The sequence below is a fragment of the Cyanistes caeruleus genome, chromosome 2, assembly GCF_971803275.1.
Source record: "Cyanistes caeruleus chromosome 2, bCyaCae1.hap1.1, whole genome shotgun sequence".
NCBI classification, from domain to species: Eukaryota; Metazoa; Chordata; class Aves; order Passeriformes; family Paridae; genus Cyanistes; species Cyanistes caeruleus.
In genome coordinates this window covers 44,871,143-44,897,915 of record NC_141702.1, presented here as the reverse complement: position 1 = coordinate 44,897,915, position 26,773 = coordinate 44,871,143, and the positions used below count along the sequence as shown (strand labels likewise).

At 43.4% G+C, this 26,773-nt stretch overlaps 1 protein-coding gene across 1 annotated transcript in view; it reads right to left on the bottom strand.

The window, feature by feature from the left end:
* Positions 1–26,773, bottom strand: part of FOXO3 (forkhead box O3) — an 88,260-nt gene that overhangs the window by 17,191 nt on the left and 44,296 nt on the right. The gene's annotated exons all lie outside the window — the stretch shown is intronic.

Sequence of the window (26,773 nt, the reverse complement as noted above, 5' to 3'; positions counted from 1 at the left end):
CCCTTACTTTTGACTCAGGACAAACTATGACTATCAGTAATCTTGCCATCAGTTCCTTGAAATAAAAACTGCAAAGGCATAGCAAAAATCTGGCTGGAGGGGTAGTCACAATCATCGCAGCCTCTGCAAATGTCTTTTTCATTCTTCATGGGCACGTGTGCTATATATTTGTTATAATAATTCCTGAGAAAACTGCATGTGCTGTTGCTCCTCTCCCACAGGCACTCTGTGCATGACTAAGCTGTACTTTCTCTCTTGATTAGAGGAACCAGAATTATGCCCATACGGCAGTAGCTGGCCAGCTGTCCCCCCGCTATAGTATCCTCACAGTCTTCAGAACGTGATGTGACACAGTATGCAACGATATCCCTGTCCCTGTAAGCTGCTGGATACAGAGCCCTATAAAGCTGCTGTACACAGCCGGATACTCCGTGCTGTAGAGGATGCTATGAAACACAGGGCTCTCAGGGGAGCCTGCACACAGCCTGCTCTTGCATCCTATCTGCTTGCACTTGTCAGCAGATCCAACTGCCCGAACACCACCTCGGCTCAAACCGATGATCATCACCTCAAAATCAGAAAGAGCCTGAGAAAACCAGCCCACAGTACCCCCAGAGAAGTGGCACCAGATTTAAACCAAAATAACTGAGATTAAAATCACACTCCACTCATCCTGCTGATCTTGTGCTTGATATATGGATCAAAGAAAGGGAAAGGAAATAGTATTTGTTAGTGTGAATGCTTCCAGGTTTGATAAGCCAACATTTTTTCCCAATGTGGAAGTCAAAAGATTTTTGGAGCTATCCCATAGTCCTCTGAAAAATTCCTTGTGCTATTCCTCTAAGCTTAAAGAGTCCAGAGTTCTTTTTTCTTGAATTCTGGCAGTTGCCAGGTGTATCTATGAAAAGGATAAAATCTTATTTGTCCTATCAACATCTCTTAAAAACACATAGTCAGCAAGACCATACCACAATCAAACCATTTAGAACAAGTGCCCTTTGTTTACAAAACACTGAAGAAACTCCAGATTTGAATGGGCAAAGAATAAATCAATCAACAAATCATTCACCAGCACCTCAATATTTGCATCCTTAGGAAAAATGGATCCTTGACATAAATAAACTGGAGATACATATAAAGAAGCACAGCCCAGCTTTTTTCAAAACAATTCTTTTCAGTATAAAATGCTTTTCTTTCCCCACTGTTGAGCATCGTGTTTTTTGTCAGATTGTGAAACGGAAACTTCATGCCTGAAGTTCTTGCACGCAGACAGCAGACATGGTTGTGATTATCACTTAATGAAAAGAGAAATCATATGGACCATGCTTCAAAACAGCAACTGTTACGTTTTAAACAATTTACACAAAGCAGCTGAACAGACTTTGCTGACATGCTCAAGAGAAGTTTGGGTCAGTGCCTCAGCTATAAACATGTCCATTTCTGAGGGACTATCATGCCATCAAAATATGGTGGATTGAGTTGCACCATAATAGTTCTTCAGTCTAACAAGGGAAAAAGCTTTTTATTGTTCAGCTGATGACATTTTAACCATATTTTGAGTCTGGCAACAGTTTAACTTCTAATAACTAGGCACCACTCCTTACTTCCTCAGGTTTCTCCCTGTAAAATGGCTGGAGAACTGATGTTTTTTTTTAAAAATAACCCTTATTGATACTACAGCTTGTACTGCATCTCTGCAGGTAGCTCTCACCCTCACCCCCTATTACTTACATGGACAACCACTTGTAAGAACATTTGCATAGGGATTTCTCCATGCAAAGTCCACACCAGGCTTTAAAAAGCCATAGGAACCATGCTGTTCCCCACCTAAAAATGCTGGGTATAAGAATACATGGAATCATGACTCTTGCTAATGAAAAGCAAATCTCAGAGAGGACAAACACCTGAGGTGGCCTATGCAGTGTGCCATGCACAGTTTCAGATATAAAAACACTCAGCCAAAGTGCCAGCAACTAACAGTTTTCAGCCTATAGTGTTTTGATAAAAGGGCTTATTTCTGCTGCTGGTATCCATAGTATGAAAGTATTTGGCCTAAAACCATGAAAAATCCTAAATGGTAAAATTGTGAGACTGAGGCACCTTTCAGAATGAGGACTCCTGCATGTGTGGATATGTATGTGCACATTTGTAATTTTCTTGTTATTATATCTTTTTGCTCAGTGTCGGTTTTGCACAAATAATAAAAGAATGTAATAATCCTTCTGCATTGAAAATTGGTGGTTATAAAAAATCCAAGCAGTTTGTTTTTCTTTACATTAAGCACTATGCCACTTAAAATCCTGCTTCTGTTTTTCTTTGCTTTTCTTCTGCAGGAAGATTTTCTTAAGCATAATTATGGGCTAATTTATTTTTGTGTACCCCATCTCCACCCTCTGTTAAAACATTGCCTTAAAACCCACTTCTTTCACATAACCTCCCCCACTAACCTCTTCAGCAACAGTACCTGAGTTTTTTGGTTTCTCCTTCTGTTGGATGCCCTGCCAAATCAAATTAGGGCTGGATCCTATTATCCTTTCTCATACAAGTTTCGCTACAGAAGCCATCAGGACTGGCAACTCACATCAGTAAAGGCTGTTGCACTGTGCTACCAGGTAGAAATCTGGATTGAAATAACTGTATTTTCTACCTGTTTTCTGAGCTGTCAAAAAATATTCCCATCTGCTTAAAAGATAGGAAATTATATGGGGACAATTGTTGCTCACAACCATATGCATAACTAATATATGACCATGCAACAAACCACAAAGGAGGTGGGGAAGCAAAAAAAATAGTTTATAATTTGAACCCACTGCTGATGAAATTAATGGGAATTTGACTGATGTGGGAGACGAATTAGGCCATGATGATGGAAACTTAACACATTTTTCCATGCCAAAATGCAATGAGAAACTTTAAAAGACCCATAAAGGAACTTCCATCATCTGTCCTGGAGACCATATGTAGATGGGATAGATGCTGGCCAGGCTGCAGACAGCTCAGATACCACCGATGGGTACAACATATGGACTGTACTCAAGCAGAGCAAGAAAGAAATATGATGTGCTCCTCCCTTCATTAGTGTTATCATTTATACTGGACTTGAAGAATGTTGTGGCTCTACTGAACGCCACAAGACTGATATTCCTGCAGATAACATCTAGAGCATCATGTACTGCCCTGAGGCCAGACCAGCTAGGTTGAATATGGTCCTGCAAGGGGAGGGATGGTCCCTGGAGACAAGGAAGACTGAGGGCAGAGGAACACACGAGACCGGCCAGAACTGATGTGAGCAGTGCCACGTGCATGCAGTGCTGCTGTCCTCCCTTGGCTTAGGCTGATGGCACCAGCAGAAGGGGTGAGCTGGGTGCCCAGAACAGCCAGGGCAGCAACACCAGGGCTTCTACCACTTTCCCAAACTCAGGGACATGCTCTCAGCGATCAATGTTGATCCACTGCACCGTGTTTTATTCGGTTAATACTCCTCCAGCTACATTTTCCTTGCAAGAAAATCCCCTGAGATCAGCTACCGTGTCCTAATTACACGAGTCTCTCTCAATATTTTGATAAGACTGCAAACAGGCAAGCTGACAGAGAGGACACTCAAACATTTCCAATGCGCCGTATCCCTAATTTGATACAAACAACTGAATGAGTCTCCCAAGGAGGCTGGGACGTGTTATTTCAACACTCAGACCCAGTCAGACAACAGCAGCAAATGCTTGAGCTTTTAAAATGGAGAAAATTCCCCCTCCCTGTGCCCATTTCAGCCTCTTCCCAAGCCATGTTTACCTTGTGGAGCCTGTCCACTAACTCAGACACCAGCTGCAAGTGCTTCCACTGCAGTACAGAGTCTTTTTTGTCTGGAAGCAACATGTGGTATCAATTTATCATCCTCAACAACGCAACAAGGAATCCACTCGCTTTAAAAATAAAATGAGAGTTGTGTAACTTAACTCTTAAAAGTCCCTGCTTTTCTTTTTTTTTTTTTCTTTTTTTTTTCTTTAAAAAAAAATAAAAGGCCTAAAGATTAGCAAGATGAGGGGCAGCTGGTGGCTGACAAGTCCAAGTTACACACTGGTCTGTTTTTCTTTCAGTGTTTTGTACTGAGTAGCAAATTTGCTATTTCAGATATGGGCTCCTAAAAGTTAGGGCTAAAAACCAAAAGCAGTAGTTTAACAAGTGGGATATTAAGACATGGTGGGAGAAAAACAAACACTATCTGCAGACCCATAAATGCTGCTAATGCTCACTTGGGAGAATTACACTTTATTTTATCCTGTATTAACATATATTATGTTTTTACTTCACCATATGAAGTTGTCTGGTGGCCACACAGTAGAGAAAGGCATCAGATTTAATCCCACTGAAAAGAAGCCATGAAAATAACTCCAGCTTATCAGTCTCCAGCTGAAGAGAGGGAGTCCAGCTTCTCTACGGCTCTGCTTGCTCACTTGAATTTTAATTTTCAACTCACATCATCTTGCTCAAAATGTCGTCATACAAATCTCATTTGGTATGAACACTCCTAGAGACAGCTTCCACCAAAAGATTATTTTCTTTAAGAAAACTGTACTTTTTTTGCATTCAATGACTGATGAAACCGGAGTCTGTTAACAATTCAACACATTTTGCCCACCTGTCCACACCAGCGTCCGTGACTTCTCAACAAGTAACTCAAAACTTGCTTCAACTACCAGTTTTCATAGAATCAAAGAATCACAGAATCACAGAATATGTTGAACTGGAAGGGATACATCAGAATCATCAAGTCCAATTCCCAGCACAGGATACCCCAAGAGTCACACCATGTGCCTGAGACCATTGTTCACACTTGAACTGAGACAAGTGAGGCTGTGACCACTTACCTGGAGAGCCCAACCACCCTCTGTGTGAAAAACCTTTTCCTGATATTCAGCCTATCCCTCCCCTGGCACAGCTTCCTGCCCTTCTCTTGGGTCCTGTCACTGGTCAACACAAAGAAGAGATCAGTACCCTCTCCTCCTCACATGAAGAAGTTGCAGACTGCAAGGAGGTCTCCCCTCAGTCTCTTTTTATTCCAGGTTAAACCAACCAAGTGACCTCAGCTCTCCTCATATGGCTTCTCCTCGAGGCCCTTCCCCATCCTTCTGGCCCTTCTTTGGACACTCTCTAATAACTCAATGTCTATTTTATACTGTGGTGCCCAAAACTGCACACAGGACTAAAGTGGATGCTGCATCAGTGCAGAGCAGAGTGGGACAATCACATTTTACATTTTGCATGTCTTACATTTTGTTTTAAAGTCCCCAAGGAGATTCAGTTGCAACTAAACAAGACAACAGTGGCTAAAGCTGCCAATTGTGTGCATGTACATAGGAGTCCCTGGTGAAAGGGATTTGCAAGCCTAGGGAAGTTGATCTTTGGGAAGCACCCAACTACTGGTTCCATACAGTCCCTTGTTGCCTAGCTCCGTAAGGCTGCAGTACTACTCTTCACAAAGAACTTTGAAATCCCAAAGAGGTCTCAGAATTTCTTCCTCTTTCCCATGAGTTTTTGCAAACCAGAAAAATGTTTATAATTTAATAAAGTAGTAAGTCTGCTCTGCAGATACAGAAAAAGCAAGAACTAAAACATAGAGTTCTCCCACAATATCTATCCAGACATTTTGTCCTGATATGCCTCTTTTTCCATATCAAACCAAATATTATGTCTTCCAGATCGTTACATTTTCCCTAAATTATGGAAGCTGCAGGGACAAAAAAAAAGCATTAAGAAAATTACACATAGAAAAAGAAATCTTTTCTGACACTCAGTGTAGTTTTGATGCCCGATGTTTGGTATCATCTGCCCAAGGCAGCTCCCAAAAATCCCACCAGCTGTTCAGCAGAAGCAGGCAGCCACAGCACACCAGAGTCCTGCAGGGTACACCCCTTCATACCCAGATGGCAAAGGCACTATCCTCACACTCCTGAATATGTGGGGTGACACAGGCTCAGCCCTCCTTCAGGAAAAGGGGAAAAAAAAAAAAAAAATCCACAGATTTAAGAAAGTCAGCTCAGCATCTGAAAGGTGGCTCTGTGTTTTTTTTCCCTTCTCATCCTCTCTTCAAAGGAGTTTTCCAGCCTTGGTGGTAGGGAAGAACACCAGAAGAAGCCTCCACTGTGATTAGCTCTGCCTGCACCTCTGCCCATTGTCCCCCACCCCAGAAGAGTAGAGCCTTGAGGGATTTAAGTTCCTTGGGAGAACAGTAAGCCCAGAAAAGGTTCATCCCCTGAAACGTGCTGGCTCAGATAGGAGAGCAGTACACGGATCTGCCTCCGTCCCGCACACAGGGCACCATGCCGTGCCAAATTACAACAGGAGAAAGTGATTAGCACAGGGAAAACAAATCCTCCCCGACACGCACGCCACGCTTCCCCAGCTGCGCTGGCCACGAGGGCAGGCAGCGAGTGACCTCGCTAAAGGGGGTTTATTCCCTCCTCTTTAAAAAGGAAAGCACCACAAAGCACGGACCTATGGGAATTGAGTCATGACTTGAAAGTTTTTCCTAAAAAAAAAAAAAATAATTAGTAAGGAAAGCTAAAAAAAATCATTCTAGTTAAAACAACCACTGCCTCGCTCTTTGCAAACAGTGATATTGCAAATTGCTACGCTGACGTAAATAAAACTTAGCTGAAAATACACACTGCCTGGAAATTGCCTCAGAGCACCACGCTTCCAGTTAGCAGAAAAATCTCCAGTTATTTTACAGTCAGATATACTCTGACCACATGAGGACTCTAATAAATAACATTTGTTTTGCTGTGAGTACAGCATGCTGGTTGTCATTTACACTGGGTGTTGGGAGACAAGAAGCAGAGTGCAAGGAAAATGATGATACTTTAATGCAGCTGTGGAACAGGGAAGGTCAGGCTCTCCAGCAACCCCTCCCAGTGTCAGGAGCCAGGTACCTCAGCGCCCTTGGCTATAGGAAGTCCCCTAAAAAATAAAGTGTTATCCTCTGCATGCTATGGCAATGCTTTTACACATTATAATAGGATTTGGGAATCAGGAGGCAGGCATTGCCACTGAGACGTTGTTAGGGCACCTTTGTCAAGCGGCACCTTTTCCAGTCCCTTCCACCCGCTTCATATTGTGGCTGCCCAATACACAAAAACACAGGTGATTTAGGTAAAAGGATTTAACTTAATTAAAAGCAAGAATTTACTGCGAGGCATTGCTCTTGTAAAGTGAAATCTCAAGGCAACTCAACACAGGCTTGACTGGGACACGAACAGTCAGCAAGAAATTGGGAGATGTTGCCCCTTATTGAACTTAAACCCAAGGAACTGCATACAAAAAGGCTGCAATGGACACACAGGGCTGGGTCTTTGCAGAACTAGAGCAAAAGAATTGTAATTTCTGCTCAGGAGTGGTATCAGCAGCAGATAACATCTTTCTTTTCTCCTATTGTTTCTCAATGGCAAGCCCCAGCATTTCAAGTGTTTCCACTGTAGGAACTTTGGAAATAAAACCATGCTTTATTTGTGGAGCTGCTTCAGCACAGCATCACTGCATTTCTCCTCCATGCCACAGAGCCCTCAGAGAAGTACAGGCATACACAACTAATCAACCTGAACACTCAGCACAGCCCCAATCCACCAGCTGCTGAAACTACAGGAAGAGTCCTCCCAAACCTCAGTGGTCACCCAGTTATACCTCAATGAAAACAATGCGATTTTACTGCAAGGCAGACTTTCACCATGAAAGCTTTGGGTTTGTATTGCTAGAAAGAAGATCTAGAGGGAAAAAAAAAAAAGCCTCTGTTTTTCATTTCTTAGATGCAAAGATTCCAGCACAACTCTCACGCAGCATTGTGGAAGCCAGAGTGCTCAATTCTATTTTTACTCATTCTCAGCATATGGCTGTTACTATACATTGACTATTTAGAAACACGTATGGGTGTTCTTTCATGCCTTTATAAATAAATGTGAGTGATGCTACTGCTTATAATAATTCACTAAAAATAGTAGCTTCCCATGGAAGATCACAAAAGCCTCTCACTGCTGAATCACCTATTATAAATCTTTATTTTTTAAAATCTTTTGCGGTCATGGCTTAATTTTTTTTTAACGCTTTCTAAGCCTATGAAATGCAATTAAATCAGCAACAGCTCCCACCACACAGTGGTGGGGAAGAGTAAAACCTATGTGTGTGGAGACAGCATCCCAGGGCTCCTGGAGCCCAAGCTCAAGGCTGCCCTGCCTTGCCTTGCCTGCTCTGCGAAGTGCTAGCTCTGAAATGATAGATTGTTAAACACCCGGCCTGGATTAATTGAAAGTGTTGAGCTGCACACACTAAATTGTGAATCTGGTGACAGTTACAGGAAACATGTGACTGATGAGAGGAATAGATCTGATACACTGTCGCCTGGCTGAGTTTGATCAGGCCTGAGCAAGCCCTTCAAAAGCCAGCACAGGCACCTGAGACCTTCTCGCGAGAAAGCCCACAAGCAACCTTCAAACCAGCCCCCAGCATTTCTGCTCTGTCAACTAATCTGAAACAGGACCCCTCTCCTGTGCTATTTTAAGCACATAATTACTTTATTATTGAACCAGAAGATACTATCTGATTTTTTAAAAAAACAACAGCGTTTTAAAATATGACGTGCTTCAGTTGGCAGCTGAGGTGGCAAAGGGAATGGTCCTGCTCCACAGACCTGAGCTCTGGGGGAAGCTGGGGATGCACCTCAGTGTGGCTCTCAGTGGGTCTGACCCACTGACTTTTACAGGCAAAAAGCCCTTAGGAGCTTCACAAAGGGCAGCCGGAGTGGGAACACGCAACTGTGACTCCAGATATCCACTGAGTTACTGCAGCACTGGCGTGGACAGGGTGTGAATTAGGAGCTGAGGGATAAGTGAACAGAACAACTTGAAAAACAGGTATCTCCTCCTTCACGACTCTGGACTGGATAGCTACCAATAAATACCTGAGCACTCTTCAAAATGTAATGGCAGCTGTAAAATATTAATGCCTTTCGAAAGCAGAAGGTGATCAGTTTTCCTTTTGATCTATTCTGATGTGCATTCTGCTTTCGTCCTGAGAATAACACATGGGTCCTCCCTAGCCTCTTGGTTACACAGATTCCTGTGTTTTCCCTCTGCACTGGGGAACTGGACTTGGGAGTTTATTTGAAGAATCATACAGAATTGCTTTCTATATACACAAACACAGCTCGTTGCTGTGTCAGATGACATAGGTGGACAAAAATATCCATTTCCACACCATTTTTACAAGAATAGTAGCAAGGAAGGTTTACTCCAGAAGTCCTTCCCCAGCCCATTCCTTGATCTGACTTCCACTGATACATTACATCAGGGCACCCAGTCCCAAAACCAGGTCTGCCCAGAAACTCACCACCAAGGCATGTGGCTTTAGTTTCCATGCTGTGATGCTCTGGATGGAATCTCCAAGTTGAGAGCATTTGATTCTTTCTTCCCTCCCTATGGAAAAAGATTTTCTGCAGACTTAAAATCTGGGCAGCTCCAGGTAAGACCTGAAGCTAGTGACACCAGCCACCCTTGGGAGTCCTGGGGAGAAATGGGCACCTCCACCAAGCAGGCCCACCAGCCTGTCTTCCTGTTCTTGTCTGGGAGCGCCTGACCCTCTCTGCTGGTGGGGGTAGATCTCATCCTCTGGCAGGGGGGGTTTGGGGATGGTGACTCCAGTGCCTTCCAGGACATGGCAGCTTCAGAGAGTTCCTCCGCACGCAAACCAAACTCTACGTCTCCACATTCATCTCAGCCTCGCCTAACCCCACTTATGAACTGTTTTAGTTTTCATTGAACCTCACCTCACTCAGACGACTTGCATGTTACTGGTTCTACTGGATTTTTAAAATTTATTTTCTGTTTACTGCAGGGGAAAAATATACCTGAGGAGCTGACAAAAGGGAATATGACACCTATTACAATGCCAATGAATCAGCCCTTTGCTAAAGCAAGCAGGACATTCCTGTTTCACACGTAACTGGCAGCTGCACCATCCCAGAAACCTCACAATCCAGGTAAATGCACAAGTATGAAAGTAATTTATTTTTTTTTTTAGCTGTTTACCTAATTTGAAAAAATAAGACCACTGTCATCAATACAGTCATAGTCCCAAGTGCTGAATGTTGAGCCTAAAGCTAGACTGTCAAAATGCTTCAGCACTTGATGCTTTGTTAATGCCCCACCCCAACACCAGAGCCTGAATAGCAGAATGATGAGTGGAGGAAGCTTTTCATGTTCTGGATTTGAACGTGTACACATGAGTAATCCCTCCTGAGGCCAACGCTCAGGCCATGATGGGGTTCTTGTATTGCTCCATAAGTGCCTTTTTCAGAGGCAGCTGTGGAGCCACAGGGCAATGGGTTTTAGAACCTTGACTTTGTCAACAGCAAGAGCCACCACCAGGTACTATGACAAGAATTATTTACCCTGTAGAGTGCAATCTGGTTGAGCCCCAAGTGTGGGAAGGACTGCACCTGTGGAAGACACTTGCATCTGAAAGTTTACAGCCTCACGAGTCAGACAAAGAAGTACTAACTCAATAAAGATGCTACAGAAAATAAAATCAAGAGACTTGCTTCGCTTTCATTTGCTAGCACAAACCAGCCTTGCCTTCCCTGCCCTTCAGGACAGGCCTTGAGGCAACTTCACAGACGCCATCCTATGTGCTGGAAAATTCTAAGTTTTGACTTGCTGAAATCAAAATCTGTGTGTTTTGGGGTTGCAGTAGCCATATGGACTCTGAAATGGCCCTACAATTCCTCCAGATACATTGTTTCCCAGATAACCTTCTGCTTCTTAGAGAAACTATCCCTGATCCCACATGGGTTGGGTGGAGACAGGCCACATTTGGTTTTTAGGGGAAAACTGTTGAGTTTTTTTAGCAGAAATACACTGCTTGATGTAAGCTCTTTTTCAACACCTACATATTCAAGACACAGGACAAATTTCACAGGACAATGCCAAGAATGATGATGTCTTTGTACATCAACCTTTTCTTAGGACACTGTTCACAGCATTCATAGCTCAAGAATCCAAGGCCTCCTAAGTATGCCAGGTATCATTTTCATAACCAAAGTACAAGAAACAAGCACCTTCAAGTTGCAGTTGAAGAGATGAGGGCAAAATGAGTGAGGAGTGGCAAATACTTATGGGGATATTTTTCCTCTTTCAGAAAGGGAAAGAACCCATTACACCAGGAACCCTGAGATGTACATACATTATGAAAGGTCTGCTAATACTTTTGCAATATAAGACAATATGCAAAAATATAAAATGGGCTTATTAGCTTTGTGCTTTTTATTTCCTTCTTCTTCACCCACCTCTGCACCCCCCCTCCTCCTCCCCCCCATGATTCAAGTTCAGAGGTGATAGGATATCTAGAAAAAAAAATAAATGAACCAGGCTACTTTCTGGTTAAGGTTAGAAAAAGAGGAATGAAAAAATAATGAGATGGAAGAGTCCACACTCATCTCCAGCTTGATTTTTTTCAGAGCTAGTGAAAACTAATTCTGTTTACAAGGATTTGCTTAGGTGACTGTTGCAAAGTGAGACTCTTACCTGCAAAGGATTTCTTTGCATGTCTAAATGCATGTGAGCTACTTTGTGTGCTTGAACAGGAATGCCCTCAATGTCTAGGGTAGATGTGCACCACTCTTAGCCAGACTTAGCCTGTTGACAAGGATAAACATGAGACATACAGAAATTTCCCATTTTGTTCACAGGCAAGTCTCAAAGCTTGCAAAAGTTAATGAAAACCTTATAGTAGTTTTGTAACAGGCTCTTTTTGAGGTGAAAATGCACCATATTAATTATTTTCAGCAGAAATGGGTTTTTGGTGCCATCCAATCACAGCTATGACACCAGCAGCCCTTCTCCAGGAGAGCAACAGCTGAGTCACTAATGCTAAAACAGGGATGAGAAAAGGAAAATGAAAAAGAAACTAGGCTACTTCCCCTGAGGAGCTAAATACAGTATTTAATGGCATCTTTTTATAAGGTTAAGAAATCAAATGCTTCAGCTGTGAAATGTTGCCACCATCGTAACTACAACAGGATGACCCTGAATAGCCTATCTCCATCTAGGTTTTTTTCCTCCTGTGACACATAAATAAGGAGGAAGAGGCTGGGAGCAGCCAGGCCTTTCACCATACTCTGGTCTTCAAGGAGACAGGTTGTGATAGCCACACAAGGATTCGGCAGGACAAACAGCTCTGCTGTCAACACAGAGGGAAGGCGGCAGGAGGGAGCAGCTGGGCACTTGTCTTTTCCTGCATCTGCAGCAGCTGCCATCTCCGTCAGCTGCTGCCCCCGTGGCACTCTGCCTGCACGAGCTGGAGCACTCGGGTTCCTCTTGTTCAACTTGCACTGAAGAGTTGTGTCCCCTCCCCGCCCCACTGCCCTTAAATGAGTGTGTCAAAAGCAATTAAAGTCAGGAGGGCAGGAAATCTTAAAGCTCTGTGTGCAGAGGAGCATCTTTTTTCCATCACTGCAGAAGCGCTGGACACTTTGGACTCCATGTTGCAAGTTGCATTTTAGTAAGTCACATTTTAGTGAATTATCTAAGGAATATACACATACTCTAGAAAATATCTGTTCAGCAGAAAAGTAAGGACTGAAGCAGATTCTTCAGGAAATCAACTGCAGTTACCTGATGAGGCCTTCTGTATTAGCAGACCCTATATATAGTCATAAGCTATTAGAGCACAACAGCATTAAATTTTTGCTTGTTTACCCAGGGTCATGCTTGTAAGCAATAGCCCTGGCTCAGGACTGCACCAGGGGAGCTGCTTTTGCACCTTCAGGCCTCAACAAATGGTTCCCACTGCAAGAGCCAACAATGTAATCACAAATGCAACATGATCAAGGGGTGGTTGGGAACACCGCCTCCTTATCTGATAGCCAAACACGGGAGTGCACAAGGCACCGGCACACAGGGAACTGGGCCACCTGGGCAGATAATTTTTGGCAAGATCATGTGTGCTTGGACTAATCTTCCTCCTTGAGGGCAATGCCAGGGAATGCACACTGGACACTGGTGGCACTGCATTTATATATTCTTTTTAGGGAGGCACTTTCTCTGAGCCCTAGAGTTTAGCCAAACCCAGCCACGCTTGCCAAACACACAAAATTTCCATTTAATTAATCCCATGCATGTCTTCAGCAGACTCCCTGCTGAGTTGGCTTAAAGCACCCCATCCACGCCTTATCACAAACTCTGACCATGTTTGTATGACTACTTTAGGCATAATTCGAGCATGATGCCAAATAGCAAATAAGTCGCTGTTCGTGCAAAACGTCTGGCTGACCTCTGTAGGACTCTTCACATGAGAAAAAATTTGCAGGATTAGGACCAAAGCCTGGAAGCAGGGTCATCCCTTCCCTCTGCCCACACCCCCCTCCCTTGGCTCCAACATCCAGTACATGCTGTCCTCTTCATTACTCCAACACAGTCCTTAAGGCCTTAGACCTGAATGAAGAAAATGAGCAAGCTCTGTGGTTCAGGGTATTTAAAAGTGGAAAAAAAGGGCAACTGTTAGGCAGAATCTGCTAGGAGGAGGAGAAGGAATCGGCAGAGTGCCAAGAGACAAGAGTCCAAAGTCTTCAAATTTCAAAGCTTTAAGGATAGATGACCTCAAGATACTTTCACAAGCTAGTCTGAACGAGCCACAGTTTGGTAGTCTGCTGGTTTTTTCCTCCTCTCTTTTTTTACACCTAGATAACTTTGTTGTTTTTTTTTTACTTGGTGAAAGACAAAATAATAACTTCAAATAACTTTACTCCCCCGTGGCACTTACATGTCAATTAGCTTTGGATTGCTGCTATATACTGGGACAGTGTACATGCTTGGGAAAGCGTTCCTGGGAATTGTAACGCTGTAAAACGCCTCAGTGCTTCAACCCTACCCCATCATTCTGGTGCACCAGCCAGTGAACACAGAGTGCTTTCTTCTGCTGTGCTCCTCTCCGTCCCCCACTCTCCCCACGGAATTAGGACATTGCTGGAACTCAGCACAATGCTATTTGCAGCCATGCATGTTTGAAATAAAAAATGAAGTCCAGGATTGTATCTCAGGCTAAATGCCTGAGATTTAGCCCCCTTCTGCTGCCCAAAACCACAAAGACACTGTTTACATGTTTAGATAACAACTGTAGCAAAATGAAGACTAAAGCTGTAAGCAATCCTTTTTAAATGCAGACAGGGCAGGGAGTGACTGCCAAGATGCACCGGCACTAACCAGATGAAGCCTTATGAACATTTGACTTGTTTTACTCACAGGTTTCCACCCCGAGTCCCTGGAACTCCTGGACCCCCACGTGTCAAAGGACAATGAGCTCCACTCTTCTGGTGAGGTATTTTCAACTTCAATGAGTATCTAGGGAAAAGCTGGGGGATGAATCCCGTGAGCCAAGTTTTTAAGGGAGCTACTGAGAAAAAGAAAAAAAACTGCCAGGGAAATGTCATGGTGTCGTGCCACAGTCCTGTTAGATGGATTTTTTGCTGCAGCAAGGTTTCCACCCCACAGGCCAAGCACTGCAATAACAGGCACTTAATAGGTGAAATCACATCAGTCCTCCAGACTTGCAGTGGTTGATAGAAATGGTCTCCTTCAGGAACAGGAAAAATTTCAAGCATCCTACAGGGCACGATCCATGTTTCTCCATGACTATCCCAACACATAAGGGTAAAATGAAAAGCCTGGAACAGACGTCAGCAGCTCCCAGAGGCCTCACAAGCACTGGAAAGGAGAGCTTTCCAGCACCAAGAAAAGGCTGGGAGTATCACCTTCCCCTGGGTACATAGCAACAGTTGCTAGTTTTGGCAGGCAGCGAGATGCAGTGCAAGACGTGAGGGTGACATCATTTGATTATCACCTCGCTTCCCTTGGATTCAATTGGATTCCAATAAGAAATTATTTTTAGAATCGCTACAGACAAAAGCCTTGAAAACTAATTTATTGCAGATTTGGGTAGAGGAGGCTGGGGACTATATTAATAGCAGACAAAGCCTTAACAAGGCCCAAGTATTTGGAACCCAAAACCACAGCAGGAATAACGTGTACATATTAACAGCAAAGGTAATTAACCTTCTTAAAAACACACTTGAAGGTGGGGTAGATTCTCCATTGCCTTAAGTTTTTGCATTTAAGGCCGGATATTCTTCCAAAAGGTGGAATGAAGCTGAAACTGAATTTGGGATTTGGTACTGAAAGATCTGATGGGAGCTCTGATACTTTGAGTCAGAAGTCCTGCCCTTAAAACCTAGAAGCTTGCCTGTTGCCTGTGCTTTGGAAGTTAAGTCTCAGTTTGCTGATAGAGGCATTTTCAGTTTCAAAAAAGTTATGGGTTACTAGAGGGTATCATGACATATGATGTTAACTCTCCAGAGAAAGTAGTACGGGGGAAAAAAATCCCACAAAACCTCTCCAAAATGTTAAGCTTGAGGTCCGCTGCTTTTGCTCTGGACACAAGAAATGAATAACATCATGTCTCATTAGTCCATGACACTGAGAGCTTGAAAGTAATTGCTCTTGCCTCCAGTTTCAAGTTAGCCACCGTGTTTGTTTAGAAGAGGCTCACATGACAGGCTGGAGCAGGTCTGAAGGAGACCTTTCCCTGAAGTGGTAGCAGCTCTCTGGAAATAAATAACTACAGGATTCCCAGGCAGTTGTGGAATTGTCAGCAGCAGTCCACTGCTTGGTGGTGCACAGCACTTCTTCATTATGTTTATGTAACTACAGGTATTAGTATTTACAGCAAGCGGCTTCTTTTTACATCCCTTACTTTGAATATTTGATATTCTATATGAATTTTAATGGACTGTGGTGCTGTCTTCTGTTTTTTAGCTTGTCATTTAGTAGGCTTGTACAACGCCAGGCTAATGAACTACTGAATGATGTGAGGTACTACATACCATGTAGTATACCACAATAACTTGTTTTATAAAATAACAGTGCAGAGCTTTCTCTACTTTTATAGCAAGGACAGAGTCTCTGCTCTGCTTGCCCCAAATGACAGTGAGAAAAAGTCTTTTGAGCAAGAAATAAGGAAAGCCAAAAAGCAGAACAGAAGCGAAACTGCACTGTCAGGTTTTCATTCCGTTAGAGCCCTTGTGATCAAACCTAGGAAAGCTACCCAGTGAGAGGCCCTGGGCTATCACATCATCCCCACTGCAAAACTTCTGACTGACGTAAGCAATTGACTTGTCTGCTAATTTGATTTCTACAACTCACTGCATCGGGACGTGACTGATAAGAGCTGACTAGCAATTCCCACAGATAGGGATTTCGCAGAACCTTGCACGCCGTACAGTGCGGCCAACCCCACCCATTTCTTTCTGCACATGCCACTGTCGCCCACAAATCTGAGGCAGACACACATGACTCTATCAGCAGGACCATATGTGTCTGCAGAGATAGCAAAAGCCAGAGACTGACATAATTTAGCCAAATAAACAACTTCACATACAAGAAATGACAAGTGGCAGAAGAGATCCAGGAAAGGACACAGTTTAAGCCTCCTAAATTTAGAGGCTGTTTGCTTCAAATAAGACAGCAGAGACAAGGGACAACCCAATAGCCACAGATTCTTCTGCAACACCAATTTCTGTTAGAGAGATGTCAAAGTCAAGAAGGACAAACCATACCCAAAGCAGAGGCTATAGACTTCTTCAAAACTGATGCATCTAAATTAAGGATTTTTATATGTGTGAAAGGTCTTGGATAAATATTTGGGTAAGAATGGGAAAATGGATAGCAAAATCAGACCAGCAAGTAACAGGAGTAATGTGAAAATGTTTGGCGGGGTAAAGTGGGCAATAAATTATGAACCATCTGGCCCATAGAGATTGATGACAGACTGTCTGCCAGTGAGGCCAAGCAACTCTTTTTTTTTCCCTGGAGTGGGATAGGAGAGGAAGCACAGGCAAAGACTGAGACTCTTGTTCACTGGAGAAGTAGATTTTTAAAAACGCTCAGAGAAGGCAAGAGAGACTTCAAAGTAGATTGCAAAAGCTCAGGCTTCCTGGAACTACATGCCTTAAGCTGAAGGCTGTGCAGGCACCTGTGGCCATAACTGCCTTGAACAAAAGATGCAGCACTGCTGCTGGAGGGGTGGGAGGTGCCTGACCTTACCTGCCCAAGTCTCACTGCACCCTTCTTCTCAAGGGCCAGCAAGGATTTACTGCTTCCCCTGGGCTATGCAGGGGTCATAGAATCACAGAATCCTCAGGGCTGGAAAATACTTAAGATCATCAAGTCCACTAAGCTAAACCCAGCACATTCAGCACTAAACCACATCCCCAAGTGCCACATCCATACATTTTTTTAACTCTTCCAAGGGTGATGATTCCACCACTTTCTTGGGCAGCCTGACCAACTTTTCAGTGAACAAAACGGGTCAGTGTACAACAGAGCATCAAGCTGCAACAGACATGCTCCCCAGTGTGGATGCATCCCTTCTCCCTGCCCAAAAATGCCCACTGAGGTTCACTGACCATAGCTCTGATGAGAAGCACTCAGGGACCTCAAGTCCTGTTGGCCACTGATGACAGTGCCCCCATGAAAAAGCTTTCTCAAATCAAAATATGATTTATGATTATAGTAACAGAGGTAGGCAGCATAATGTTTTCTAAAACTGACTCAAAAGAGGGTATTTGTCTCTCCTAGGTTGGTCCCATGCCAATACATATTCCAGGAGCTGCTGAGAAGCTGAGATTCCTGCAAACTTAAAGACAGTCTGATCCCAGTGAGTGGCTCTCAAACAACTGCCTGCTTTCTGCCTGAAGAGTTTTTTTAACTCTTGGCATTTCCTTTGATCTGTTCCTCCTTAATGCTGGCAAAAAAAACCTGAAGCTGAGGAGGTAGCATCCTCCCAGTTAATAGCTTCAGCATTGTACCTTAATCCCTCCTGAGGCACCTTCCCAAAGTTATTTTACCAGCAGCCGCTGTCTTGCCTGCCTGGTTGTTTTTAAAACTACTTTGATACCAAACCAACAATACACACATCCCTGAAGCAACCATCCCAGTGCTGGGGCATACACCCTCTCCATCCCCAGCTGGAGAAACGTGCCATGCTGGGGATAGAGGGCAAGGAAGAGAGGGACAAGTTCCAATGTGCACCTTTAGGCATTCTGGATGTCCAAGCTGGGAGTTGAGGCTAGTGAGGCATCCTGACACTTGAGGCTTCTTTCAGAGGCCCCAAGATCAGAACATCCCTGCTGCTCATGTGAGGCACAGAGACATCTGAGGCTACACCATAATGATTTTCTCCTCTTCTCTCTCCCTGAAGATATTTTTTGAGTTTCTCTCTTTTCATTGCTGGGATTACAAACTCTGTGCAAATTGTTCTCGTCTTTGCATACTCAGAGAAATAAACCAGATCATAATAATAACATATGAAAAAGCAGAAATTTATCTCAAGACCATGGTGTATCTATTAAGGTGACTGGAGGCAAACACTTATGCCCCAAATGATGGAGAAGGCAGGCAGGCAGAAAGGTATGGGAAAAGGAATTAGTAGTAGAAACAACATGATTATTCATCTCTACCAACAGGAGTTGCAGAGTTGTCTACAGACTTTCTTCCTGCCCGTCTCAAATAAATGACTTGTAACAAACAATAAAGGTTTGTCTAACAATAAAACAGACAAAGCACTTAATATCCGTAATTTCAGCCTCAGAGAATAAACTAGTTAATTCTTAATTTTTAAAATTTCTTTTACTTCTAAAAAAGATCACTAGCTCCTCACTCTGGTGCTTCCACGGCAATTTAGCAGGCATCAAATGACAAGATATGACACTGATAAATCTCAGTCCAAAGGAGAAATCTGTCTACCCTGACTCAGAGGAGAAACTTTCCTGTTCAGCTCCCTCTTGAGAAAAGCCAGCATAAATAAATATAGTGCTTTTCCTACCTTCCTCATTTAGGAAAAAAACACCATCACCACCATGTGATACAGCCTCAAGACCACAGCTTTCTAGAAAGAAAGGTCAAGTGAAACAGTTCTTCCTAAAGAGCTTGCCTGACTGCAGAAACAGGATAATGAGCAGCAGGATGAGTGCCTTTAATCACACATCACAGGTGGTTCTCCAGCATCCATGATGTTAACACGGACAGCAAAGGAGTGGGGAGGAAATACAGGGATGCTGTCACAGCTTTAACATTGACCATACTTTTGCATGACAGGTCCTGGAAAAGGCAAGGCCACCTGGCCACCAGCAACAGCCAGGTGTTAGACCAGGCCAATAAAAGCCCTCAATCTCCATTCCACCGAGGTGGAGACAAGACCAGGTAGAAGAGAAGGCAGGAAGCAGTGATCAACTGGAAAACTACCATGAACAAAAACCCAAGCACTACCACAAAAACATGAAAACCCAGGGAAAGAAAATTCTATGAAAATACTGTAATAGGTTACCTTTATGTGAATGACTCTTCACGCTCGCCTAGACTGAGTCACCGTGTGAAGTGCCTCGCGGTCCATCTGGCTGCCAACTCCTGGCTAAACTTGAACATCTTGTGACTGAAATGAATGCATCAAAGGCGAAGGCACCGCAAGGTAACAAGGTTTTCTTTGTCCAGCACTTCCAGATGCACCAGCGTTCCCCTTATGCTAACTCTCACATATCCTCTGGGTCTGTGTTTGGTATATTTCTGACTTTCAGAGACTGTAAAGAAAGGGTATACTTGAATTTTCCCTCTCACCTTAATTTCATGGACCTCTTCAATCCATCTCTGGCCATGAACCAATGACAATATAGTTTTGGACGTGAAACTGTTTAAAATTTTTTGTTGCTCCACCAATTTTGCTACCACCTATGTAAACAATTTTCAAATACTGGAGAATGCAGCTGCTGCAGATGAATGCAGGCACAGAAACCACTCTAACACAATCTTACAGAAAGTGAGACTGCACTGCTGGATACTGCACTTCCACAGTCTGACTTTCAACCCACTTACAGTTGTAGTGGAAGGGGGGAAAAAAAAAAAAAATTTAAAAAAAGTATTCCTTACATTCTCAGCTTTCCTCCCCAAATCAGGAACATACTCCTATCTCTTAGGTGGCAATATAAACTTAAATAATCTTTCCTGCCCTTACTGAAACTATTTTTAAGCCAGTAGTCAGGTACAAAACAAACATCCCAGCTAATGCAATGTGTATTACTCAGTGATGATAAACACTATACACCCACCTAGACTTTTCACTTGATGTGGTTGGAAACTGCTATGTAAGGTGGAAAAAGTAAGGCAGGCGGCTTTATTTTTGGCATTTACTTAAGAGTTTAGGCTTACTGCAGGAGTACATTTACTCTGGCTCCGTGTGCTGCTTCCAGCCAACTGTGTAAAGACATTTAGTGGCTATTTTTTTGTCCTGAAGAAAGAGGTATCACCCCCCACCCCCACTGTGTCTCCTACTCCACCACACTGCCAGGTTGCAAGAAGGGAGCGCGCTGGGAGGGGACATTCTCTTTCTCGTCTGACAGAGCAGAGCTCAGCAAGGTAAAGCTCTGTCTAGCCAACAAAGCTCTTTACCACGAATATCCTTATTAAACACAGCCTTATCAGAGACCAGTTTCTGCAGTCTGAAGCAGTCAGGAATTAACTCTGTCAATATAAAATTTCAAGCCAGGATTAGAGCCCAGACCCAAGGGGATGTGAGCAAGCGTCCAAGCCACAACAGAGCCGCCTGAGTGTGCTCACACCATGTCAGGGAGCTGCCCAAGGGGCCGGGGCTCAGGCTGTGCACCCAGCACTCGATGGTACCCCAGTGCCCCAAAGGGCTCACTCCCCAGGCTGATGCTGGAACTTGTCCATCCAGCAGGATGGAAGGGAAAGGCTCTGCCAGTGCTTCTAAAAGAGGACAGGCTGAGGGAAGACCCTGGTCCAGCAGCATCACCTGTGTGCAGAGGGCATGAAAAGCCAGTCTGGAAGGGACAGACAGCACTCCACACGTGTAGCCCAGGACTGTCAGCATGGGAGGTTCACCACCACTTCCCAAAAGGGAGCCACCATTCAGCAAGGTGCATGGCCAAGACACAAACTCATTCAATATACTCCTTTGTCAGCCTCTGGCTCCAATCCTCACTCACAGGATCAGGCTGTGTCTCCTGCCTTATCCACAAGACAAAGCTGTCTATCCCCGACACAGCCCTCAGGGCTGTGGGACCAACGCTGCCTGCCTTCGCTCCAGGGCGAGCCTGCTCCTCTGGCACGGCACAGCCCAGAAAGGCTGGCAGGAGGTGTGAGCTTTGCCCCACAACTCCATGAGTCAAGGCCTTAATGGTGACCTTGATTCTCCTGCTGAATATTGAAAGCTGGCAATGCTATTGATGGAGACTCTGTGAAGCATGTTTATAGTACTCAGCTAATAAGGCAGCAGTGAGGCTATTGTGCCCTGTCATTAGCAATCCCAGTGAGAGAGTCTTCACGCTGCCCTTTCTTACAGAATACCTGTCCACCTCCCAGTAAGGCAGAAGTACATTTCAGTGCATGCCTAAACTACAGCAATTTTTAAACTCTTTCCCTGAGCTAATTTTACAGCAGTTACTAAATGGTTAAACTCATTACTGAGTCCAAATATGAACACCGGGAAAATACTTCCATCGCTTTTGGCACAAAGTAAGTGCAAAAGTTGCCTTTCTGCTTGACTAAAAGCTTGAAAAGCAAACAATGCACACACAGCACACATTGTTCAAGAAGGGAGTGCAAACAAGCCTAAAAGCAGATTAACTTCGAAGGTGTTGTGCAGGCAAAAAGCAGGCAGCAGCTACTGTTCCCAGCCCAGCACCCCAGGCAGTGGGGTGCAGAACCCAGCACCGGCTGGGATCCTGACCATTAATCTCCCCATCAACACTGGGAAAGCTGAAGCTGCACCTCAGAAAACAAGCAACTATTAAAAGAAATAAAAAAAAAATCAAAAATAGGTACACTCCTAAGACCTTTAACAAGACAAGGTCTTCACCCCCAAAAAGCACACTCCTTGTTTTAAGACTTATTCATCCTTTTCTAAACAAAATGAAGAAGCTTTCAGCGAGCCAAAACCTGTGGGGAGATTTTCAGTCACCAGAGGCAGTAGCACATGCCTTGATTCCTACTCAAATCAGCAGAAATCAGGTGCCTAACCCATCCGCGCCTCTGAAATCCGCTCAGTAACAGCTTAATGCCACAAAAGGGAGAAGCAAACGAGTTTTGTCTATAGGCTGCTTCTCAAACAAAAAATACAAATTGTATGTGACAGGCTGCTGCACAAGTTTGACTGTATGTGTCTACGTGCAAGTGGAAGAGCTAATGGAGAAGTATGCCAACTTCAGAAGGGCATATTGCTGCCAGTCATTTTTAATAAAAAATACAATACAATACAATACAATGAAATGAAATAGCATTCCAGAGATCCTGTAGGCCCCATTATGCAAGACCATTTGATCTGAGCAACCTGCAACTTGGAAGTAGCATGCACCAGTGCCTGCCCATGGCCATGGACCCCATGGGCCACACAGCTCAATCATCAGAACTGGACTTGCCAGGCACAGAGCACCAACAAGACTTCCAGCCCACTGTTCTAAGAGCTAACCCCAGCCAACCTCAAATCTTCCTCTTTTCCTTTAAAGGCATTTACCTACACGTCCCAATGCATCTGTTTAGAGCAGCATGACAACTCCATGGCTACAGCTGTGTAACAGACCTGCTGCCCGGGCCTGCCCCTGGACTGTCCCCCTGGATTTTCTGCGGACGATTAGGTGGTTGCACGAGTGTATAGTTTTCCACCCTTAGCAACTCCTTTGTCTAGGGAGCTGCCTGCCTACACATAGCTACACCACCATGATGCTGCTCATGTTGGGCAGCACTGCTCCAAACAGGGTTCCCAGAGTCCACTTGTCTCTTTTTTATACTTCTTCACTCCTCTCTGTGCTCTACATCGTGCCTCAATGAGAATGGCAGCACCCTGGGAATTCACAGCCATGGCTTCAGATGAAATCAACCAAGCACTGCAAATTAAGTATTTTTTTAAAAATTCTTGGTTCATCTTTCAAAAGCAGAGAAAGAGCACAATTCAAAATTTAAATCTAATCCTCCTTTGTAGGATGTCTGGACATCCCTACAAGGTTGAGAGGCAAGTCAGACACCTATGAATTCAAGTTCTCACCTGGACCTGCTAGCTTCCAAAAGGCTCTTCTGCTCATCACTTCACGGCACCACAACTGAAACATCATCCCCCCCAATCCCATCCTTTATCTTCTGCAAATCTCCCTGGGTGATAAACAGTGAAGTTGGTAAACACACTGGCATTTTGATGTGGATTTTCAGTTCAAAAATATTCAAAGTGACATGCATTTAGCAATACTGGAGAAATCATATGCAGAAGATTCCATCCTGGCACTAAGCATCTGGGGAGAAACATCCAGCAAGGTGTTGGGTGTGCTAATGTGAAATCAGTTTGTAAGGGCCAGCACCTCCCTCAGTTGTTTGCATTTAAAAGAGGCCATGGCTTGAAGAGGGACAAAAGACAGACTCATAGAATTTCAATTAGATTCATGCACTTACTTCCTTCAGGTTCTTCTAAAATCAAATCCAGTGCTTACATCTATAATCATACCTAAGTTTTGAAATACCTTTCTCCTTTTGTGTGTGTGTACAAGTCTTTATTGGGGAAAATCTTTTATGTGGATGGTTAACTACAATACTTAAGTATTTCTTGAAGTAAACACAACTTAAGCTCATTTAGATTTAAGTAGGTGCTTGCCTGCTTGCTTTTCTGAAGGCAGTTGAACTTAATTACATGTCTACCATGTTTCTTCTAAACAAGGGCCCTTTGGACATCTAGCAATACTTTTTGTAGTTTGTTTGGTTTTTTTTCATCAAGATGTTCACACCACACTACAGAGTTTATAAACTCAGTTATATTTACATCCTTATACTATTCTCAGACTGGGATATGTGACTACAGAATATACTTACTTGGAATACATTAATTCTCATCTGCAGAAAACCATTTACACATACCCACTTTCAGTACAAATTTAAGCAGTATACAATTAGTACTAATGGCTGGATATGCTGTTTTACTGTGTAATACACTGATCTTCTAAAACCTTGAATTGTAATGCTTAATAATCTGTCCCTAAACAAGGGTCTAAACTTGGCTTCTCCACATATTTTGTCTTACAGTATTTGACTTGATAATTATCTGCCCAAAAGCGGCATTCAAAGGAAAGTAAAATGTAAAGATCCACATTAAGATAGGCATATTTGTATTCATCTTGTTGGAAATCAGCAATGCTGACTTTCACATTCTAAGTAATGCTTAGATGAAAGACAGAAACTAAGTACTTTCCAACGAAATGTGTGGAAGTCCTTGACAGTGCCTTATATAAGATTTTTAAAAAAAAAGAAAAGGCACAAGCACAGCAGACGTTGAATGACCACTCTCATGCACATCTGTGTCTAACTTCTCATCCAAGGAACTTGTACCTTGGACTTGTACAAGCACGCCACTTGTCCAGAGGACTGTAGGGAGAACCCAGAAGAGGTCAAGGCAGGGACAGTGACTAAGGTCAGCTCACTGGTTGTAACACACTCTGTTAAATTGCAGCTGCACCAGAGTGGAGATTTTATGCAGAAAAGGAAGCGGCTCTGCCCTTTTGCACATCTGCGACACAATGCACTATTAAGCAAAATTAACTGATTATGTAGCAAACATGGCAAAACGAAGCCCTGACTCCTCTGACAGTGCTATCTCCTTTTTAATGATGCACAGAACAATCTGTTACCAGGGCTAGTGCTGCAGACAGTGTTTATGGTAATGGGTCCCAGCTCATGTACTTTTTTTAATAGTTCAGTAGGTACTGCAGATGCCAGAGGTACCATACATTAACTGCTGAGCCTACAGGGGCACAGTGTTCGGCCATGTCACTGGTTATTAACAAACTTGTACAAAGGGCTTCCAACAGTTTAATATGTTTAATAACATCTATTCTAGTTGTCCCAGTCTGTTCCACCAGCTTGCCTTACTAACACTCAGTCCAATGCATTCACACCTGTATGGCTCATCCTCCTCCGTTACCTGGAACTTTCCTTACCTCAAGTATGTTGTGCTGGCCATGCCAAACTTACCAGGCTTTTGTAAGCCAAGGAGCAGCTGAAGAACATTGCTAGGAAACCCTACAGGCAACTGCAGAATCAGCTGAACTGTGTACAAAATAGGCCACTTCTGCATTATCAAATGCATTTAGTGCAATTACAATCACCAGAGAAATGAAAAAATACAGTAAAGAACAGAGAAGGAGGGCAGGCCATCAATAGCAAGTGTGAAGTCCTGTTCTTTCACAAGAGAATGCCATCATCAGGCCACCCTCCCTGGTAAAATAACAGTCTTTAAATTGGACATGGTTTTTATCACATAATTAAAGGCTGCAAGAGGGCATATTTAGGTTTTTCAGTAATGTGATGAATATTGGAAGCAAGAGCATGGAATAAAGGATTAAAATCTATAACAGCACTCTCTGGAAAGGAACCAGATAGGAGCTGCTACCTGTGCAAGAAGCCCGCTGCCTTTCCACAAAGCCTCCTCGTCACTTGTGACTTCTCAGAAGTGCACATTGCAAAGGGGAAGAATGCACTTTGCAGGGGTTTTAGCCCATGAGATAGGGTAAAAAGTAGTTTTCAATTCCCAGTTCTTGAGAGGCATCTCTGAAAGACTGTCTCCAGAATTTTCTCCCCAGTGACCATCAACACCAGCTCTTCTGCATGGATATCCTGCTTAAAATTCACATCCTGCTTAAAATTTAGACCCAACTAACTCTAATGAACAGCTCTCACTAAAGTGAGGCTGATCCTCCAAGGAGCCAGAAAGTCTTGTATTTAACGCACCCTGACATGTGAATGTCCTGCATTAACGGAGCAGGTTGACACAGGACACAAAGAAAAGTGCTTTAGTGAGGATCCCTTCCTGCACAAAGCAGTCCACAAGCTACACTACTTCCCTTTGCAGACAGAATCACCTGCAATCCATTACGGCCTTGAGCATTTTCATTATTTGAAATCACAAATGTAATTTAACACCTTTAAAAGTAATAAGGGCTCACCTTGGAAGTTTGGATTCAAACAACTTTGAGTGACACGGCGTACCATGATGAGTACAACTCTTGCTGTGTAGTATGCAGACTGACAGGAAAGCATCACAAGGTAGGGGGTATTCCATGTCAATCAAATTTTTTCATGTCAATTATCAAATTATTTCATGTCAGTCAAAATCACTCTCCTCTCTGTTCTTAGGCCACACTCCAGACAGACCATAAGCACCATATTTGTCAAGTACTGAAAACAAGACACCCATTTTGTTTGCTGCATGGTTTCTTGTGCAAGGTGAATGCTTTCATCATCTAAACATGTGGGTTTCATAAATGCAAAAAATATAAAGTGAGAACAAAACTATTCTGATTACTTGGTTGTTCTCTGTACCTCACTTGAGAAATCCAGATTGAAAGATTACATACAGGATAGCACTGATGCAGAGGGATTGTGACACCACACCAAACCATACCGAGACTAATTCCTCCATCTCCTCCTAATCCCTCTGAGAATGCAGGATATTTACTTCTATTATCACCATCGTTCCACTTCCCAGCCCTGACTGCTGGTTACTGTAGTACAGTATGTACTCTTCAGAGTTGCTGAGTCAAAGAAAACCAGCCCAAGTAATTAGAAAACAAACAAAAATAGACTTTTCATTCTGTCCCTCCCTTCCTCCTTAAATAAAGCAACATCACAGACTG